At 43.6% G+C, this 18,359-nt stretch overlaps 1 non-coding gene and 1 pseudogene across 1 annotated transcript; one reads left to right on the forward strand and one right to left on the reverse strand.

The window, feature by feature from the left end:
• Positions 1–994: 994 nt before the first annotated feature.
• On the reverse strand, positions 995–1,112 carry LOC126093088 (5S ribosomal RNA; annotated as a pseudogene).
• A 16,743-nt stretch (positions 1,113–17,855) lies between these two features.
• On the forward strand, positions 17,856–17,930 carry Trnas-uga (transfer RNA serine (anticodon UGA)). Its single transcript has one exon. It is a non-coding gene; the product is annotated as a tRNA-Ser (tRNA).
• Positions 17,931–18,359: the final 429 nt, after the last annotated feature.

Here is an 18,359-nt window from a genome sequence, read left to right on the forward strand (position 1 = left end):
AAGAAGCTTTTATCAAAATTTTTTGCAGGCCACGATACGAGCTGGTAACCAATTCAAAATTGTGCATGCGTTAGACTGTTTGCATACCAACACAGAAGAAAGCAAAACAGGTGGTCATCGACGTGAAGACACTGTAAGATTCGTTTTTGATACGAAAGGATATTCCATCACGGATTTCTTCCAAAAGACACTATACAGTCAACCCAGCACCATAGAGCCAGAAGTACGTAAACGATTCTGGGACTGGCTCCTTCGCACGGCAACGTCAGCTGACCAATTGCAGTTTTTTTAGAAACACGAATGATTCACACCCACCCTAATCGCTAAATCTGGCGCTGCCGTCAGAACGTCGTCCACGTTGGTGCTCGGCGGCATAACTGAAGGCCCCGCCCTCACCACTAAGGACTGTGTTCGCGTGACGCGCCGGCGGGCCAGATTTGTGGGGCTTAACCACGCCCAGCCTTCTGGCAATGCAACAGCGATTATTTAGCTCTAATTACGGTTGTGGGCAGAGGAGCCGCTTTTAGCACTGTCTCGGCTGCTAAACGCCGGGTTGTCCTGCTACATTTTAGGGCGGTCTCCTACCGCCGTCTCTTCCTCGAGATTGAGTTATCAACGGAAGTTTCAAGGGAAAATAAATAACGCTCCACAGCAAGCGTTATGTACATGAATGCCATTAATGAATTCAATCGTTAATGAAAATAGGGAAAACACGACTTGCAAGGAAAATGCTCCATTCGTTAACTTGCTAAGTAGCAGTTGTGATTTAGAAAAGTTGGAATTTCCTTAAGTTATACTCCGTCTTCAGGCCACGAGTGGCCTACCTGGACCATCTGACCGCTGTGTCATCCTCAGTGTAGGATGCGGATAGGAGGGGCGTGGGGTCAGCACACCGCTCTCCCGGTCGTTATGATGGTAATCTTGACCGAAGTCACTACTATTCGGTCGAGTAGCTCCTCAATGAGCATCACGAGGCTGAGTGCACCCCGAAAAATGGCAACAGCGCATAGCGGCCTGGGTGGTCACCCATCCAAGTGCCGACCACGCCCGACAGCGCTTAACTTCGGTGATCTCACGGGAACCGGTGTATCCACTGCGGCAAGGCCGTTGCCACCCTTAAGTTATACTATCTGATCAAAATTATTCTGCATCCCTAAATAATGCGAAATGGACCATTAAATGCCACGAGTGACGAGGAGTATTGTGGTGTCGGTACAGAAGAAGTAACAGCAGAATTGGTCTGTCATGAATACCCAGTGACTTCGTACCTGGACTAGTCACTGGATGTCACCCGAATAACAAAATTCATCAAGGACGCTTCTAACCTAAAGCTGCACAAGTCGACTGTTGGCGATGAGATCGTGATGTGCAAACTCGAAGAATAATCCACAACTCAAACATGACAGAAAAATCTCATATAATGACAAACGGGACCACTGAGCGATACTTTTTGTTTGTTTTTATTTACTTATTTACCTCATAGGATTAGGTCCTTGAGGCCATCTCTTATATTGTAGTTGGGTGACATACATACAATATCTATTTTTACATCATAGCTGATTAAGAAATAACAATAATTTTATTTAGCAACTAGTAATAAAATGATTTGAGTGTCTGTAGAACAATTCTGATATAATAATAATAATAATAGCAGAAAGTGTAAAAAGAATCTGTAGGTGTACAAAATAGATATTTTCTTACGTATAGCAAGTTATGGAGGAGGGAAATCTAAGGAGTATATACTAGCTAAGATAACTAGGAAATGAAGGAGAACGGGTTGGGAAGAAGGATGTAAAGGGTAACGAGTGCGTAGAGAGACATAATAGTCAGGGATGGTAGTTGTAAGAATTCACACGAAACCTGCGGAAGGAATCAGTACTGAGTTCCAAAGTGCCCCCAGCACTTGTACAATGATTTGCATAGTGTGCCGTCAGCCGTCAACACGGACACAGCAGGCAATATCCTGTGGGTCAAATGTATTTGATTGATTCGCGGTTGCATAATGGTTGTGTAACGTATAACGTTACACTGTTGCGTCTTCCTCAACGAGTTGTCGCCAGATATACCCATGACTAAATGGCCGTCCACTACCGAGAGCGTCATAAAAGTGTATGTATAGAAGTGATCTGAAGACGGGAATTTAACTCGCCGAAACTAGTTGTATACATACTGCATATATTTTTCGATCTAGACAAATAACCTTCTCTAGTAAGAAGATTAAATTATTCAGATTCAGAGATTCCTCTCCAGCTGAAATGTCAGGAAACTTTAATTATCTTTGTTTGACTGCAGTCACCGATATTTTAAATCGCCGAAGGTAATCCATAACGAAGTCTGCATAATTTTGTTTCTCGATAAGCCATCCACAGAATTTTATAGTGGCGAGGTTTTTAAGTACAGGGTGACTATTACTGAACTACATGGAATAAAATAGTGATAAATTCTGAACTGTTCAAACTGCACGGTTGGCCACGGCGCATGATGGGAATTAGTATGCGCTGTACGATTTGGTTTAGCGACGAGGCTCACTTTCATTTGGATGGGTTCGTCAGTAAGGAAACTTGGCTCACTTTGGGAACTGAGAATCGGCATTTCGCGATCGAGATGTCTCTTCACTTTCAACAGGTGACTGTGTGGTATGCAATGTCCAACAGCAGAAAAAACGGTGCGATATCCCTTAATGACACAGTGACTACCGAATGGTACAGGAAGTTTTGGAAGATGATCTCACCACCTTTCTCCAAAGTGACCCTGATTTCGACAAGATGTGGTTCGTGCAAGAAAAAGCTCGCCATCATCGAAGCTGGAGAGTGATGTCTTGGAGGAGCACTTTGGTAACCGCATTCTGGCTCTGGGGTACCCAAGGCCGCTGACATGTCCCTCGATTGGCTGCCATATTCTCCGGATCTGACACATGCGGCCCGTATTTGTGGGGCTATATGAAAGACAAGATGTACAGCAGTAACCCCAAAACCATTGCTGAGCCGAAAATAGCTATTCAGGAGCTCATCGACAGCGTCGACGTTCCGAAACTTCAGCGTGTCATGCATAATATCGCCAGCCGCTGGGGCCGAGCGGTTCTAGGCGGTTCCGTCCGGAACCATGCTGCTGCTACGGTGGCGGGTTCTAATCCTGCCTCGGGCATGGATGAGTGTGATGGTCTTAGGTTAGTTATGTTTAAGTAGTTCTGAGTCTAGGAGACTGATGACCTCTGAAGTTAAGTCCCATAGTGCTTAGAGCCATTTGATATTTTATTTTATTTTTTTTTGCAGAATTTCGCTATTCGTCTGCGCCACATCATCGCCAATGATGGTAGGCATATCGAACATGTCATAACTTAAATCCGAATATCTGTAATAACGTTTACATGGACACTACTGGCCATTAAAATTGCTTCGCCACGAAGATGACGTGCTACAGAAGAGAAATTTAACCGACATGAAGAAGATTCTGTGATATGCAAATGATTAGCATTTCGGAGCATTTACACAAGGCTAGCGCCGGTGGCGACACCTACAACGTGCTGATATAAGGAAAGTTTCCAAACGATTTCTCATACACAAACAGCAGTTGACCGGCATTGCCTATTGAAACGTTGTCGTGATGCCTCGTGTAAGGAGGAGAAATGCGTACCATCACGTTTCCGACTTTGATAAAGGTCGGATTGTAGCCTATAGCGACATTGCTGCTCGCGTTGGTCAAGATCCAATGACTGTTAAGAGAATATGGAATCGGTGGGTTCAGGAGGGTAATACGGAACGCCGTGCTGGATCCAAACGGCCTCGTATCACTAGCAGTCGAGATGACAGGCTTCTTATCCGCATGGCTGTAACGGATCGTGCAGCCACGTCTCGATCCCTGAGTCAACAGATGGAGACGTTTGCAGGACAACTACCATCTGCACGAACGGTTCGACGACTTTTGAAGCATCATGGACTATTAGCTCGGAGGCCATGGCTGCGCTTACCCTTGACGCTGCATCATAGACAGGAGCGATAGTGTACTCAACGACGAACCTGGGTGCACGAATGGCAAAACGTAATTTTTTCGGATGAATCAAGGTTCTGTTTACAGCTTCATGATGGTCGCATCCGTGTTTGGCGACATCGCGGTAAACGCACATTGGAAGCGTGTATTTGTCATCGCCATACTGGCGTATCACCCGGCGTGATGGTATAGGGTGCCATCGGTAACACGTCTAGGTCACCTCTTGTTCTCACTGACGGAACATTGAACACTGGACGTTACGTTTCAAATATGTTACGACCTGTGGTTCTACCCTTCATTCGATCCCTGCGAAACCCTACATTTCAGCAGAATAATGCACGACCGCATGTTGCAGGTCCTGTACGGGCCTTTCTGGATTCAGAAAATGTTCGACTGCTGCCCTGGCCAACACATTCTCCAGATCTCTCACCAATTGAAAATGTCTGGTCAATGGTGGCTGAGCCAGTCACTACTCTTGATGAACTGTGGTATCACGTTGAAGCTGCATGGGCAGCTGCACCTGTACACGCCATCCAAGCTCTGTTTGACCCAATGCCCAGGCGTATCAAGGCCATTATTACGGCCAGATGTGGTTGTTCTGGGTACTGATTTCTCAGGATAAAAAAAAATGGTTCAAATGGCTCTGAGTACTATGGGACTTAACATCTGAGGTCTTGAGTCCCCCACAACTTAGAACTACTTAAACCTAGATAACCTAAGGACATCACACACATCCATGCCCGAGGCAGGATTCGAACCTGCGACCGTAGCGGTCGCGCGGTTCCAGACTGAAGCGCGTAGAACCTCTCGGCCACACCGGCCTACTTCTCAGGATCTATGCATCCAAATTGCGTGATACTGTAATCAAATGTCAGTTCTAGTATAATATATTTGTCAAATGAATAACCGTTTATCATCCGCATTTCTTCATGGTGTAGCAATTTTAATGGCCAGTAGTGTAGAGTAAAGTGTGTGCATGCTGTAGTTTGTGTAATGTGCTACAGGGTATCGCTCCTACAATTAATCAGTCTGTTTCTCCGTCGTTCAACCGTTTTCTCTTGACGCTAACGACAGTAGCACGCGAGCAGCTGAACAGTTTCGTCGTTCCGAGATCCTCTTGTCCTGATGCCGGACCGTAACAGTATTCTTTGTCAAAGGCTCTTACGTCATGTGTTCGACGCCTGCAGATGCTCTTTCAGTGCATTCGCGAGATATACCGTTAAGCATTAGACTTAAAAAGCTGTCAGTAGAATTTTTCATTCAAGGATTGGCCTTCATGGAATATCCTGTCTATAAGAGTACATACCTTGTCCAGCAAACACTGCATGCCTGAAATTCCGGTCGTTGCACAAGCTTCGAATCGATATCCTGCCCATTCAGTCTCTACGATGTTCTTCATATTCATCATTTGGATTTGCAGCTCCATGTATTTACCACGTTTGCAGTTAAAATTGTTGGATGTAAGGTCCTCCAATTATGCAAAACACAGTTTTTTCAAGCTCCCAAACATGTTTCAGCGCCTCTGTGCCATCATCAGTGGGTTTCTATTTTATTTAATCGGTAATGAGAATATTTTAACTAAGTGATTACAAAATTACATGAATATTTAGCTCAAACAATAATTAGTTTCTTTTAATTAATACCGTTACAATCGGTTTGCATGGTTTTTCAGGACCACTTCTGTCTTATTTATTACAGGTAGCTTGTCATCTACAATCAGACGAAGTTGATGAGAAATTTTGTTGGGAGCTAACCTGTCATTCTATGCTTTAATCATAAGTTAGTGTGTCGCGATATTTCGCGCCTATATTCGGTTTTACTTACGTTTTATTATGGCAAGTCCTTTTTTCTCAGCATCCTAAGGAGATGTTGTAAAGCACAGACAAATATAACACATATTTTCAGAAATATGGTTATAAAAGCACTTGGCACTTCACCAAAACGTACTTTAATTGTGTTAAAGCGCAAAGTGCTTCTCCGACCATATTTTTGAAAATGTGTGTGACATTTACGTGTGTTTCACAAAACCTCCTCAGGATGCTGAGAAAAAAAGGACCTGCCATAATAAAACGTAAGTAAAACCGAATATAGGCACTTGCCATACAAAAACGTAAGTAAAAACGAATATAGGCGCGAAATATCGCGACAAACTAAATTGCGTTTAAAGCATAGAATAATAGGTTAGCTCCCGACAACTTCTCATCATCGTCGTTTGGTTGCAGTTGACAGGCTACCTGTAATAAATAAGACACAAGTGGTCCTGAAAAACCAAGCAAACAGAGTGTAAAGGTATTAACTAAAAGAAAAGAAATGTTGTTTGAACTAAATATTCCCACAATTTTTTAATCATTTAGTAAAAATGTTCACATTACAGATTAAATGAAACAGAAACTCACTGATGATGGCACAGAAGTGCTGAAACAATGTTTGGGAGGTTGGAAAAAACTTTTTTTTTTAATAACTGGCGGACCTTTCACATCCAACGATGTTCTTCATATTTGCCTTTAACCGAATGCAATATTGACACATTCAGCTGCCATATTCTAGTTGATTATTATGATATGACAAACTCTCTGAATGATAACGTAAATTGCAGATATAATTACCTTACTGAGGCTCAGTGGCCTCATTGTATTTGTATATAAGCTGATGGATCCAAAATCCCACGCCAGGTGTATACTGGATGTGCATTCCTATGCCATCCTATCCGTATCATTTAACCCATAAATTGGTTCAATTTTCTACAGTGGACATGTGGCAATTTTTTTCTCTGCCTCGTGATGACTGGGTGTTGTGTGATGTCCTTAGGTTAGTTAGGTTTAAGCAGTTCTAAGTTCTAGGGGACTGATGACCATAGATGTTAAGTCTCATAGTGCTCAGAGTCATTTTTTGTGGCAACTTTGGAAGGAACTAAGTTTGTTTATTCAACTTCCTACCTAAAAATATTAATCGTGTCCGACTTCCAGACTGTTCATAAAAATATTCAGCACAAAAGTTGTGGTAATGTGATAAATTCACTGTAAAGGGAGAGGGTAAACAATTATTCTGCTGTTGGTTTATTTCAATGCTGGAATCCGCTATAATGAGGAAGTTCGTGTGGTAGCGAAGCAAGTTGCATACATACAGGAACTGTTCTCGATTTGAAATTGTATAAAGGCTACTTACATGAAGTCAAGAGCCACGGGAAACACCAATGGCAAGAGATGCGGAGTGTCTCCCAACAAATGAAACGTGGGTATTTCGAAGTATTATAGCTTCAGTTTCCTACAAGGCCACGGTTTGAGAGGACGCATTTGGACCGATCTACGATTTCCACCATCATTCAAAAATGGTTCAAATGGCTCTGAGAACTATGGGACTTAACTGCTGTGGTCATCAGTCCCTAGAACTTAGAACTACTTAAACCTAACTAACCTAAGGACATCACACACATCCATGCCCGAGGCAGGATTCGAACCTGCGACCGTAGCGGTCGCGCGGTTCCAGACTGAAGCGCCTAGAACCGTTCGGCTACAACGGCCGGCTCCACCATCATTCGACTCCATTTTAACAATGTCTCGTTTCCTGTACATCTGTGTAGATGCAATGAATGAATATTTATAATTCCCTGGCATTTGAATGTGAAGCTGATGTAAAACACGTCTTGTTTTCGTGTTCCAAATTTGACTATGAACGATCGGAACTTTTGAAGACTTGAGATGAGTATCGATTTCCTCTTTCCTCAAACAGCATCCTCTCTTTTTGTTTCTGAAGACATTGCCCTGTATAATGTGATTGTAAATTAGTACACCGAAAATTGTGTACGACTCATATTTTCATTTACTTGTATTACTTATTGTTAAATTGAACAATTAGTGTGAGTTTAAAACATAGGTGTGTCTAGTTTACTTCTTATTCTATGTTTTGAACATTTGCTATGGAAACAAAATGACGGTTTCAACTTTCAATTCTGTAAACATTTTCGTTGTACAATTATGTTTTCTACGCAAACACTTGTTCTCGATGCCTAAATATTCGATTGGTGCATAAGTTCGTAGCGTTTCTCCGTAAGTTTAATAAATACAAAAGATACACATAACAGAGTCTTCAGTCATCAGTAATACATTCTCCTTCAGTCTGCCAACGCTGGAGCATCTTTTCGATTTCACGCCTGTCGAAATCACATGGGTCTGGGTGAAGAACTCGTCGAGCTATGTTCGGGGCGCATTTTCACCGGTAAAGAAGTTCCTTGAAGGTTGTTCAACTGAGAGCAGAGAAGATGAAAATCTAAGAGCCTAAGATCAGGTGAATAATGTGGGTGCGGAATGAATTCTCAACTCCTCTCCCGTGTAGTGTTTTTTTAGCAGAATGCGGTTGGGCGTTACTGTGGAGTACCATCACTTTATGCAGTCTTCATGGCCGTTGTTCTTGGATTGCGTCTGCAAAACGTCTCAGTTTTTGACAAAGAATGTCAGCAGTGATGGTAACACCTCCGGGAAGCAGTTAGTATGCCTCACCGTCACTGTTCCACCAGATGCACAGCATTGTCTTTGGTGGACACGCGCAGGTCTCTGAACGGGGAGTTGCTGCTTCGTTTGGTCTCAACCACTCCTCCCATTTCCTTTTAATAGCATAAAAACACATTTTCTCGTGACCAGTAACGATAAAGGATAGAAATGGCCGGTGTTGTTCGTGAGTCGGTTGATGGAGAACAAGCAGAAATGCACATTTGCCCACCCACTGGTTTTCGTGATTTTGGCTTAGAGAATGCGGCCCCTATACACACGAATTTTTAACGGTATGCATTGCATGCAAATGTCGCACGGTGTTTGAATCACCAAACATCATCACACCCGCCACTTCTCGAGTATAGAGACGTGGCTCATTGTGGATTAATACGATTAAAGGTTCTTCATCAAACCCCTAAGTTCTTCAAGAACGTGGAGAGTCGTTAATGTCAAAACGATCCTGCTTAAAAAGAGGAAAACATTTTCTTGCCGCCCTCTGTTTAATGGCATTATCCCCGCACACGGCCTAAATGGTTCTGGCTGCCTCCGCTACTGTCAACCCTGTACTGAGCTCAGACATATCTCGTAAATATTCCGATTTTTCAACTCACACTTCATTTTCTACTTCCACAGCCCCACTCATTGTCTCCAAATGGCCAAATGATGACAGTGAATTACAACTGAAAATGAAAATCGAGAAATAAACCCTTAGCAACCGCAATACCAACGTCCTAAGTAAAAACAGAGTACAAACATGAGACGAAATAAAACGAACAGACAGGGGATTTCCCTATTGATGGCCCGTAGCGTTGCTAGGATAATTCGTCTCTGGTCAGTGTAATTACTATCTTTACCTCGTCACGTGCCTGCAGCAACACCAGCAGGCTACCTTTCTCCGTTGTTTGGTTGGTTGATTTGGAGGAGGGGGCCTAACAGCGAGGACATCGGTCCCATCGGATTTGGGAAGAATGGGAGGAAATCGGACGTACCGTTCCTAAGGAACCATGCCTGCATTTGCCTGAAGCGATTTAGGGGAATCACGGAAAACGTAAAGCAGGATGGCCATACGCAGGTCTGAGCCATCGTTCTCCCAAGTGTGCTAACCACTCCACCACCTCGCTCGGTTTTCATTCTATCTATGGACAGTTATCACATTGCTTTGACCCGTCAGTGTACCACTGCACCTGTTTACAATACTTTTTGTGTGGAACGGAATCTATCAGATAAATTATTGGGTTTAACAAATGTCCAAAACATCGTTTGTGGACGTTACTGAAATATCATACTTGAAAATGTGTCTCGGCTGACACAGGCTACGGTAGTCGACTACAGAGAGGAGTCTGAGCTACCTGCTCCTCACTTCAGGAGCCGTACCGGGGTCTATTAGGGCCGGCAGGCATCTGCATAACCAGCCAGTTTGTATTCGCATTAACGCCACCAGCCGCGCCTCGCTCCACGGTGAGCCGCCAGCCTACAGGTTAAGTGCTCGCCCTGTGTTCTCGCTGTATTCCCCTCCAGCACCGCCCTCGCACCGTGTTACCTGTCTCTGGAGAAATTCTCACGCCTGTTTTCAGCCCTTACGGTTGCATGCCGCACTTGAACTCCAGTCCTACTCTTCAGTACGGCAAACAACCTTGTTCAACATTCTTAGATAAACAATTGTACATGCCGTCAATGACAATTAATTCAAATATTTTTGGTGAATATATGGTGGAGCAACTGTCGCTATAGGAAAGTTGGCGAGGAGCACAAGTGATTAGCAAAGAAGTTAATGCATTAAACAGAAGATCCACCTAAATTGTTCTTCTCCAAGCGGATGATAATGACTAATTACAGCCGGCAGTTCTACATCTACATCTACATTTATACTCAGCAAGCCACCCAACGGTGTGTGGCGGAGGGCACTTTACGTGCCACTGTCATTACCTCCCTTTTCTGTTCCAGTCGCGTATGGTTCGCGGGAAGAACGACTGTCTGAAAGGCTCCGTGCGCGCTTGAATCTCTCTAATTTTACATTCGTGATCTCCTCGGGAGGTATAAGTAGGTGGAAGCAATATATTCGATACCTCATCCAGAAACGCACCCTCTCGAAACATGGCGAGCAAGCTACACCGCGATGCAGAGCGCCTCTCTTGCAGAGTCTGCCACTTGAGTTTGCTAAACATCTCCGTAACGCTATCATGGTTACCAAATAACCCTGTGACGAAACGCGCCGCTGTTCTTTGGATCTTCTCTATCTCTTCCGTCAACCCGATCTGGTACGGATCCCACACTGATGAGCAATCCTCAAGTACAGGTCGAACGAGTGTTTTGTAAGCCACCTCCTTTGTTGATGGACTACATTTTCTAAGGACTCTCCCAATGAATCTCAACCTGGTAGCCGCCTTTCCAACAATTAATTTTATGTGATCATTCCACTTCAAATCGTTCCGCACGCATACTCCCAGATATTTTACAGAAGTAACTGCTACCAGTGTTTGTTCCGCTATCATGTAATCATACAATAAAGGATCCTTCTTTCTATGTACTCGCAATACATTACATTTGTCTATGTTAAGGGTAGTTGCCACTCCCTGCACCAAGTGCCTATCCGCTGCAGATCTTCCTGCATTTCGCTACATTTTTCTAATGCTGTAACTTCTCTGTATACTACAGCATCATCCGCGAAAAGCCGCATGGAACTTCCGACACTATTTACTAGGTCATTTATATATATTGTGAAAAGTAATGGTCCCACAACACTCCCCTATGGCACGCCAGAGGTTACTTTAACGTCTGTAGACGTCTCTCCATTGATAACAACATGCTGTGTTCTGTTTGCTAAAAATTCTTCAATCCAGCCACACAGCTGGTCTGATATTCCGTAGGCTCTTGCTTTGTTTATCAGGCGACAGTGCGGAACTGCATCGAACGCCTTCCGGAAGTCAAAGAAGGTGGCCGAGCGGTTCTAGGCGCTTCAGTCTGGAACCGGGCGACCGCTACGGTCGCACTTTTGAATCCTGCCTCGGGCATGGATGTGTGTGATGTCCTTAGGTTAGTTGGATTTAAATAGTTCTAAGTTCTAGGGGACTGATGACCTCAGATGTTAAGTCCTATAGTGCTCAGAGCCATTTGAACCATTTTTTTGACTAATTACAAATAATGCAGCAAGAAACAGAATACAGCTGCCACAACATCAACAGGGAAGTGGCTCACTGTAAAAAGCATGAATGATGGCGCCACAGAGAGTTGGTCCGAGTGCGACTGAGTTGAGTGTCTGCCGCCGGTTATCCATTGTTGCAGCGGCGGGGTGCGCTTGTGGTACGGAGCAGCTGGAGGCGTGGCTCAGGAGTCGCACACCATTGGGTCCGACAGAAACTGTACCACAGCTATTGGTGTCTAACGGAAACTTCCAGTACCGTTGCCACCATAAAGTGAACTGTTTCAAATTATTTAACAAATTACCTCATACTGCACTCAACACACCTTTCAATAATTTTAAAAGTAAACTGCACAAATGGTTAATAGACAATCTATACTACAGTATTACAGAATTCTTGGATACTTGTAACATAGATGATTGCAATAACCATTGATAAATGTAGCATAAATAATTTGTACTTTTAATGTAAACACTAACTAATACAGTAACTTCTTATGTATCTTGATATCATTATAAGGCCTATTTCACTACATGTGGTCAACAGCAAATAAAAGTTAAAAACAAAAACAAAAAACTACAATGGCAGCAAAGATGAGACCTAATGATAAACAATCAAGTGAAGATGTGGCAGATTTAGTGTGTCAAGAACTGTAAATACCACTGATGGGCATAAATTTCAAAAATACAAATCACTAAGATGGTTATAAAACCTCACATGGTCACTAGAAAGGTAATTCCTACTGCTACATGATGTTCTTAGTAGGATACTAAAATTGTGTGATAGCTTGATAAACCTTGAACTATTTTCTTAGCATGTCAGTAAGTCAGAGAATATTTTCGAATAGACATACAGTAGTAGCAGTCACCTCTATAAAATAACAATAAGCACTATCCACCTCTATGTATTGACCCATTCTCTCGTTCCAGTTTTTTCACTGAAGGAAACAAATAAATAGGTAGCCTACAATATACAGCAACTGGGAGCAAGAAAGTGGGGAACTAATCAATTCTTAAATAACTGAAAGTATAGACTCAAAAGAGTGTAACAAAATATCAGACAGGCTTACGCAGCTCAGGTCACTGCTTGTCAGAATGTTCTAGGTCACCTGTGCAGCGTGTCTCTCAAGTGCTGTTTCCAGTTTTTCAAACTAATTAAAATTCTCCCTGTTAAAAAAGGGATAAAGTGAGAATTAGACAGTTAAAGAACAGTTTCTGTTCAAAAATGGTTCAAATGGCTCTGAGCACTATGGGACTTAACATCTGTGGTCATCAGTCCCCTAGAACTTAGAACTACTTAAACCTAACTAACCTAAAGACATCACACACATCCATGCCCGAGGCAGGATTCGAACCTGCGACCGTAGCAGCCTCGCGGTTCCGGACTGAGCGCCAGAACCGCTAGACCACCGCGGCCCAGTTTCTGTACTATTAGTGTTTTTGAAAGTTTCTCAGAAGGTATATACAGGATATTCTTGGAGAAATGGTCAGCATTCAGGGATACAACATAAATGCTCATCCGAAGCATAAAAGTCTAGTAAACATGGGCTGTAAAATACATATCTTAAGAACTATGAGAACTTATTCCATAGAAGAGATGTGTTTCACACTAGTGAAGATGAAGCCCACTTAGCTCTTAAGGTATGCCTTTTAGATCCCAACTTTTTCTTAGGAGGAGAGGTGGTGTGGTGCCACTCCATGGACTGCCCTCTTTTACAGTTTGAAGTGATTATTAATGGTTCATCACCTGTGACGATGTTCGACAAAAAATTGTCGCATTAAGCCTCATAACACCCAAGCAATTCCACACAGTCCTTTGTTGCTCTTTACAGTCTTCTGCTAGGCAGCAATGAACCCAACGGGCACACACCTTTTTTCAGCACCCCAACTGATGGGCGAGTGCCGATAGAGACTTTTCATTTGGCAGTGAGTGTTTGATTGAGATGCGTCGATTAGCTCAGATGAGGATGTCCACGTGTTCCAACATTGCAGGAGTGACAGCTGTGTGCGGCTGGGTGGCACGTGAGGGATCCGACAGGTTTGTGAGACCTTGTTGCGATGATGACAGACTCCTCGCCCAACGACTTGCAGTGCTTTTGGTCACTGTCAGGTCTCCAAAGACATTCTGCAGGCTCTTATGAATAACTACGATCCTCTGATTTTCCACCAAAAGAGACATAATGACAGCTCTTTGCTTGGAACGCACTTTAGTTACAGACGTCATTCTGAAGGCTACGTATAGCGTCGCTACCAATCGGAATATAATGAAGCTATACGCTCGGAAGCAGGATTATTCCATGACATCCCACAGCAAATTCCGCATTTTTTCAACGGAATCTGTCCGAGAAAAATAGCAGTGTTCTTTATTGGGCGTCTCATGTATTTGTTGGATATATTCCAGTCTCTACCTTAGCTTAGATTTTTTACCTTGTACAGCTATCTTATGTGCCATGGAAGTTATTCCCTGACGTCTAAATAGGTGTCTTATTATTCTGTCCTTCTTTCATCAGTCCACCTACTTTTCGACATTCTTTTATAGCACCACACCCCAAACACTTAGATTCCCTTCTTTCCCATTTTCGCCACAGTCCAGTCGCTTTCGTGCAATATCTAAATATCTGTGCTTCTACCGGAGCATTTTCGGAAATTCCTTCCTCTGTGGCTAGACTATGATTTACGTGCGTGTGTGTGTGTGTGTGTGTGTGTGTGTGTGCGTGTGTGTGTGTGCGGGTACGCGTTTGTGTGTGTGTGTGTGTGTGTGTGTGTGTGTGTGTGTGTGTGTGTGTGTGAACGCCGTATGGGCGCACTAATACGTTTTGTGCTTGAATGCGTTTATGCTCTATCCTGTGAGTGCTTTAGAGATGATGTAGTATGAATTTGTTGCTGTTTGGCATATTAAAATGATCTGCGATTTACTGTATGTGCTTAACATGTATGATTGTATGCCCAAGTATTTGCTACGTTTTTTGGGATTCTGTCATTTTCTATAGTGACTGCTATCAGAAATGAATCGGTGACCTATTTAGCGGTGAGAGTAGCTTTATAGAGTGTCTAAGAAGCGTTTCAGCTCTGGAGAATTTGTTTTGTAGACCAGCAGTAGTGATGATAGCTCTCTGTAGACCAGAGTTCACTTTTTTAAAAGTAGTTTTCATATTACGCTGTAAACATATTTATTAAATCATAATTTGACTAACCGCTATAAACTTATACCCATGTTTATATACTGACACATCGTTCGTTCTAAGGAGCATCTTTATCCTGCTTGCTGGGAATTGTCCCCGTTGCACTAATGAATGGGAGTAAATTGGTTGCCTCGTGCTACCGCAGTGGACAGCCGAAATTTGTGTTGTCAGGGTGAGAATCGCCTTTTCTTTCTGCGTGCCTGTCTTTCCCATGTTGGTACCAAAGGCGCAACTTGTTGTTGTCCAAAGAAGTTCTCATTTGCTGTCACAAAGCTTGGAGAACGTCTGTGTGGGGAACATATTCGTTCATCTTTGTCGCGTCGCAAATGGCATTCTTAAAGAGAGCGTCGACAATGTCATTACTCCTAACACCGCGATGCCCCTTCACCCTTCATATGTTGACACCTTGTTCAAAAAAATGGCTCTGAGCACTATGGGACTCAACTGCTGTGGTCATAAGTCCCCTAGAACTTAGAACTACTTAAACCTAACTAACCTAAGGACAGCACACAACACCCAGCCATCACGAGGCAGAGAAAATCCCTGACCCCGCCGGGAATCGAACCCGGGAACCCGGGTGACACCTTGTTACGGCACAGTAATTTGTCAATGCGGTCTATAAGATGGTACACCAAGTAACTATTGATATTATATACAAGATGTTCCGAACGAGCAGCAACGCTGACCACGAATCCGCTACAATGAAAACTGTATCCTTATCTAAGCCGTCCGCATGTAGGGTTGGACCAAAATAAGGAAACACTGTAACGGATCGTGCAGCTACGTCTCGATCCCTGAGTCAACAGATGGGGACGTTTCCAAGACAACAACCATTTCCACGAACAGTTAGACGACGTTTGCAGCAGCATGGACTGTCAGCTCGGAGACCATGGCTGCGGCCACCCTTGACGCTGCATCACAGACAGGAGCGCCTGCGATGGTGTACTCAACGACGAACCTGGGTGCACGAAACGCAAAACGTCATTTTTTCGGATGAATCCAGGTTCTGTTTACAGCATCATGATAGTCGCATCCGTGTTTGGCGACATCGCGGTGAACGCACATTGGAAGCGTGTATTCGTCATCGCCATACTCGCGTATCACCCTGCGTGATGGTATGGGGTGCCATAGGTTACACGTCTCGGTCACCTCTTGTTCGCATTGACGGCACTTTAAACAGTGGTCGGTACATTTCAGATGTGTTACGACCCTTGGCTCTACCCTTCACTCGATCCCTGCGAAACCCTAATTTCAGTAGGATAATGCACGACCGCATGTTGCAGGTCCTGTACGGGCCTTTCTGGATACAGAAAATGTTCGACTGCCGCCCTGGCCAGCACATTCTCCAGATCTCTCACCAATTGAAAACGTCTGATCAATGGTGACCGAGCAACTGCTAGTCACAATACGTCAGTCACTATTCTTAATGAACTGTGGTATCGTGTTGAAGCTACATGGCCAGCTGTACCTGTACACGCCATCCAAACTCTGTTTGACTCAATGCCCAGGCTTATCAAGGCCGTTATTACGTCCAGAGGTGGTTGTTCTGGGTACTGATTCTCAGGATCTAAGCACCCAAATTGCATGAAAATGTAATCACATGTCAGTTCTAGTATAATATAATTGTCCAATGAATACCCGTTTATCATCTGCATTTCTTCTTGGTGTAGCAATTTTAATGGCTAGTAGTGTAGTTTAGTATCTGATGGTAAATTAAACAACGAATTTCCAAAATCTAAACGCTTCATCCGATTTCGTCTATCGGCGTGTCTTTAGGAAGCTATTAGTGAAACCTAAATTGGTATAAATTACAGGCATGTGACTTTATTAGTACATAAGTTATTGGAGGTCAAAGTGGCTGATTACTATCGATCGCGTCAAGCCATAAGTACTCCACAGGCACACGAAAAAACGGTAGCAGCATGGTTATAAATATATTTATTCATCAATGTCGTTGTTTATATTCGCTATATGATATTCATTGGTTAAATATTTACTGTGTTTTAGAAAGCACAGAGACATTAGGCTACTGGCCTACCTTTGTTGCTGTTCCTTTGATATACGTTTATTTAATTTGTTTATGTATTTAATAATGTGTGATAGATCGTGTCTATGGTCCAGCTGTAGGCGTATTTAATCAATTTCAAGTTATTTAAATGTAAATCCAGTATTTCGAATATGTTTCATTTTGTGTGGGTGCGTTGGCTTGAAGACATGGCACGAGCGCTCTAGCCAATCACAGCGCTCGTGAGTGGGGAGACTGGATGGAAGAGGGAGAAGAGCATCGTTTCGAGAGTCGCACAGGACACGGGGAGTGCTGGAGAGCGAGGCGCGAGGCGCAGACGCACAGCACACGGAGAGTGGTGGACGTGAAGGCGCGACGTACGGTCGTGGCAAAGACTTGGAGTGGAGCACTTTGCGCGTGATCGCGAGTGATAGAAATACTTCGGAGGGCTGACTTGTGTACTTGTGAGATTTCTGTGGCTTCTGCATTGAAGACGCAGTACGCGTTTGGAAGTGAATATCTCGCGAGCTATGTTGTTGTTCATAACTAATTACCTGAAGTAGGAATCTATTTCCAGAATGAGATTTTCACTCTGCAACGGAGTGTACGCTGATATGAAACTTTCTGACAGATTAAAACTGTGTGCCCGACTGAGACTCGAACTCGGGACCTTTTCCTTTCGCGGGCAAGTGCTCTACAATCTGAGCTACCGAAGCACGACTCACGCCCGGTACTCACAGCTTTACTTCTGCCAGTATCTCGTCTCCTACATTCCAAACTTTACAGAAGGTCTCCTGCGAACCTTGCAGAACTAGCACTCCTGAAAGAAAGGATATTGCGGAGACATGGCTTAGCCACAGCCTGGGGGATGTTTCCAGAATGAGATTTTCACTCTGCAGCGGAGTGTACGCTGATATGAAACTTCCTGGCACATTAAAACTGTGTGCCCGACCGAGACTCGAACTCGGGACCTTTGCCTTTCGCGGGCAAGTGCTCTACCATGTAGGAGACGAGATACTGGCAGAAGTAAAGCTGTGAGTACCGGGCGTGAGTCGTGCTTCGGTAGCTCAGTTGGTAGAGCACTTGCCCGTGAAAGGCAAAGGTCCCGAGTTCGAGTCTCGGTCGGGCACACAGTTTTAATATGCCAGGAAGTTTCATATCAGCGTACACTCCGCTGCAGAGTGAAAATCTCATTCTGGAAACATCCCCCAGGCTGTGGAGCACTTACCCGCGAAAGGCAAAGGTCCCGAGTTCGAGTCTCGGTCGGGCACACAGCTTTAATGTGCCAGGAAGTTTCATTTTAGGAATCTATTGTTTCCCCTGTTATTCAACTTATAGTTTATTTAATTGCTGGACCATCCACACCAATAGTGTTTTGCAGAAATATACCACATTCTCAAAATTACTTCAACTATCCTACTCATCATTTAAAGTCGTTATGATAGTACCTGCAGATTTTATTTAACTGCAATCTTTCATTTATAAATTTCTACGTTACATTCGTAATTTCCTGGTGATAGGAACCTTCGACCATTCGATTCATGTGTATATTCATATTG

Source organism: Schistocerca cancellata, chromosome 7 (genome assembly GCF_023864275.1).
Source record: "Schistocerca cancellata isolate TAMUIC-IGC-003103 chromosome 7, iqSchCanc2.1, whole genome shotgun sequence".
Taxonomy (NCBI): Eukaryota; Metazoa; Arthropoda; class Insecta; order Orthoptera; family Acrididae; genus Schistocerca; species Schistocerca cancellata.